Here is a 4,637-nt window from a genome sequence, read left to right as displayed (position 1 = left end):
ATAATATAATATAATATAATATAATATAATATAATATAATATAATATAATATAATATATTTAAATTATATCTTAACTCCTCCTAGCCTCTGTCCCAGCTCCTCAAGGTACCATGGGGGTTTCACAAATGAAACTTTAATGTCTCTTTGAGCTCCACCTGAAGATCTCTGCTGAGGATCTCCTGCCCCTGCAGCTCCTTCACTCTGGCTCACAGAGCGCTTTCCCATTGGGGTTTTTTGATCAAAAATCAACATTCCCAAGCCATTCCCCTCCTTGCAGGGCTGTTCCCTGCTTTGAAAGGAGTGAATCCTGACTTCAGAACCACCAGTGGACACAGGAAACTTCAAAATAAAAAAAACCCAAACGTGCTGCTGAGTGTGGCTGATACTAAAGATTTGTGGGAATAAAATTGCTGCTAATAGACTTGGGATGTACTAATAGCAATTAAAGATTTACTGCTTTGCTTTAGTTTGAACGGGGGCAGCTCTGATGATCAGTCAGAAAACTGTGGATTGCTGGGGAAAAAAAATAAAAATAGAGGGAAAGCAAGAAGATTGGGTTTTATCTGGAAATTAAAATAAAAATAGAGGGAAAGCAGGAAGGTTTTATCTGGAAATTGGAGCAGCCCAGGTTTCTGTGTCTGAGCTGGAGCAGCCAGGGTGGCTCAGAGGACCCCCAGCATCACTCCCCACCTCAGATTCTGCTATGAAAACGCATTTTTGGGGCTCTGCCAGTACAATCCATAAAGCCAGCCTCTCTCCCAGCTTCCCCTGAGGGAGTTTGAAGCCTCCCCTGCTCCGGAGGGGAGAGGGGCAGGAGGAGTTTGGGGAGAGCCCAGGGAGCAGCTCCAGGACAGGGCGAGCGCTGGGGCTCTCAGCTCAGCCAGGATTTACTGCTCCATCCTCATAACCCCCGTCCCTAAAATCCAGAAATGATTAAAAGCAGCTAAGTGGGAATAAAAGGATGTTCCTGCTGTGCCCAGATCTTCTGGGAACTGCCTCAATCCTGTAGTCATTCCTTCTGGGAACAGCCTCAGAGCTGCTGCTGTGCCTGAACCTGCTGGAGATGGAGCCAAGCAAGAAGCGGGAATGAATAATTTAATCTGGAAGTTCAAGCTTTTTATTTATGCCACATTTATCAGTAAACCACGGTTTGGGCTCGTTGTCTTTTCATTCATGACAATAAATGCCCTGAATTTTAAATGAGGGGGGGAAAAAAGGAGATATGAAATAATGAAAAGGTAGGAGATGGTTAATGATAAAAGGGAGATAAATTTAAACAAGTTAAGGAAAAATGGGATAATTCACCAAAGAAAAGACACCAGGATGGGCTGCACAAAGAGAAATAAAAGCAGAGCCCAGCAGCTGTACAAAAATCACTTTAAAGCAGTCTGAACAACCTTCCAGCAAATGTGAATGAAATCTAAATTTATGTGCAACCAAGTTGCTGGGTTTTTGCCTTTAAAAAAAATTAAAAAAATCCTTTGCCTGTTAAAAAATCTGATTGTTAATCATCTTACCAATTTAGGCATTTCTAAAATCTCCCTAGGAATATTCTCCTGTCTCAGAACCTCAGATTCCCTTCTAAAACAGCACCATGGCAAAGGAAATTTGATTTTTGCAAAGTGCTAAACACTTCCTTAAAAATACTGAAAGGGATTTTGAAGTTTTCAGCAGGGCAGGCTGCCTTGGAGTCACACAATATTCAGCTGTGATTTCAGCAGGAGCTCTGCTCTTCAGTGTTAGCTCACACAAACCACTCCAAGGCTCTCATATTTCCTTGTACACAACCAGAATAACTGCAAAAATTCAGGTACAGCTTAGTTTTCTCTTTCTTTAACTGGGGATTACAAAATTATTGCGAATTTACTGATACTGGTCTGAAGAGGCACCTAAAAAGCCCAGATGTGGTGCAAGATACAATTAGAAAAACCATCAATTTTTTTTGAGGTAAACCTCTTATAACCCATATCATTACAGCAATTTCTCTCTTTTCTTTTTTGCCAATTAACTAAATTTTAAGTGCTGGCTAACGAAGAACAGCAGTCACAGAAACAGCAGACAATGAAAGCTGTGGATTTTTGGGCACTTATTCACATAGCAACCCTCTGTGAGCATAAATATGGTTCAGCACGTGTTTATTGTAGGGCTCTGCTGACACAAACCTCCTCCCTGGAACCTTGTGCTCCCTATTTTGGGCCATCCCCAGCTCAGGAAATGCTGTTTAATTGTTTTCTGCCCCTGCATCAGCCTCACTCCCACCCTAAATGCGCTCCAGAATAGCAAATATATCAACATTTTGTGTGCAACAGATAAAAGTCTAATGGGCAAAGTCTCCAACTGCTGCTGCCATTCATTTTGATAAAACACTAGCCATGAATAATTAGTATTCATTTGCTCTAATTAAGGAATCTAGCTAATGGGAGCTGGATTTAGAACGGGGTGGAGCAGATTCCTGGTGCCCAGCAGGCTCAGATCCCCACCGAGGTGGGCTCGGGGCTGCTGCCCAGGACAGGGGAGGAAGGAGAAGAGATTTGCAGCAGCACCAAGGACTGCAGCATTTCTCAGGTCCTCCAGATCCTGTGAATTCTGCCTAAAGCAGAAACTCAGTACTGGGAGCACGAGGCAGCAGAGCAGATGCACAGATGCTTTTCTTTATATATTATTATCATTATGCAGTAACTTGTAAGAGTGAACAAGCAAAGCATGGAGCAGGCAGGGAGATTTTACAGCTCTGCTGGGAGCTGAGGGAGCCATGGTCACCACATGGCTCATCATCATCATCATCATCATCCCCAAAATCACACCCCGTGCCTGAGAGCTCATCCTAGCACTGCTGGAGCTGCCAGGCTCGCTGCTGTGACCCCTTCCCACCTGCTCCATCCTCCTGGGGCTCCAGACAAGAGCCTCAATTCCCTTTAACCCCTGGGAGATCTCACATCTCCACCACGAGCTTCTGGCTCCTGCTCCCCACAGCTCCAGCACTGCTGTGCCCTGCCTTGGCTGAAGGCAAGCTTTAAACAATTAAAACTCAGGTTTAAACTCTTTTCAAAAACAAAATCCTAAAAACTTATTACTATTTGCCCCAAATCCCGCTTTTTTGTTCCCCTCTCTAAAATACCTTCTGGGAGGAGGCCAAATTACATCTTAAACACTTCTAAAGGGCTCGATAACACAATCAGATTTGCTGTGGGAATGGTCATAGATTCTGCTCTACACCAGTGTTAGTTGGCTCAGCTATAAAATATCTATATCTCTGTATCAATGATAGATGACCCAGGATAATAAAAGATCTTGACTTGCGTGTATGTTAACAATTAATGGGATGTATAATGTATCACATACTGTGTGTGGAAGGTAATAAAGAGGTGTAAATGAGAATTACACTGGTTAATTGGTGTCATTAATGGTTCTTTTGTTCTGCTAGAAAAGCAGTGTCTTATTCTGAGGATGGTGTTGGAGGGTTGAGTGCAGAGTCCGGAGTTAAAAATGCCAGCTGGGTTGGGAAGTGCCTTCCCAGGGTCTGTCCTGACATGGATCCTGCTGGTTCCATCCCATCAGCCTGGCTCCTTCTCCTGGGACTGCCCCAGGCTCAGCCCTGCCTGCCAGGCAGAGCCACGAGCTTCCCTCTGGAGCAGTCAGGAACTGCTGTCCCTGTTTTCCTGGCTCCCTCCTGCCTCTCCCATCTCCATCCCGTGCACACAACCAGCACGGTGCTGCACTGATGATGCTGAAAACCATCTTTCTCCCCCCTCATTCAGTTCATTTTTTAATTGCCCCTGTTTCCCTCCTGCCCCTGCACATTTCTCTTGTGCTGTTTGGCAGCCCAGCTTCCCAGTGGCTGGAAAATTCCATCCTACAGCCCTCAGCTGGCTGGAGGTGATGCTTTTTGTACAGGATCCCCAGAATATTTAATGACAGAGAGGTTCAACTGCAAATGCTGGGGAAGGGGAGGAGAGGAGTTAAATGTTTCTTTTCATTGAAAGAGGAAACCGGTCCTTGGGACCCCAAGGCAGGGCTCCAAACCCAAGCCCATGGGTGCAGAAGAACGTGCTGCTGTTCTCTGTTTGAGGGAAATCTGTGAAGCCTCTGCCAGGGGGTGCAGATCTCAGAGCTGGGAGGAGAGCCAGCTGCCACACATCACCTGCAAGGTGAGCCCCAGCAACCACACCAAGAAATATCCACCCATTCCAATAAAATATTCCTTTTTAACCAGGGACGTTTTAATCAGCTCTGCTGTGCTGTAAATCAGCGGGTGCAGGCTGATCTCCAAAGGCTGAGTGCTCCAGCTCGGAATTCCCATGGCCTGGCAGGCTGAGCAGGGAACAGGGAATGGCACAGGGAATGGGAACAGGGAATGGCAACAGGGATGGGCACAGGGAATGGGAACAGGGAATGGGAACAGGGAATGGGAACAGGGAATGGGAACAGGGAATGGCACAGGGAATGGGAACAGGGAATGGGAACAGGGAATGGGAACAGGGAATGGGAACAGGGAATGGGAACAGGGAATGGCACAGGGAATGGCACTGGGAATGGGAACAGGGAATGGGAACAGGGAATGGGAACAGGGAATGGCACAGGGATGAGCACAGGGAATGGGAACAGGGAATGGCATAGGGATGAGCACAGGGAATGG

This window comes from Parus major, chromosome 20, assembly GCF_001522545.3.
Source record: "Parus major isolate Abel chromosome 20, Parus_major1.1, whole genome shotgun sequence".
NCBI classification, from domain to species: Eukaryota; Metazoa; Chordata; class Aves; order Passeriformes; family Paridae; genus Parus; species Parus major.
This window is presented reverse-complemented; position numbering follows the sequence as displayed.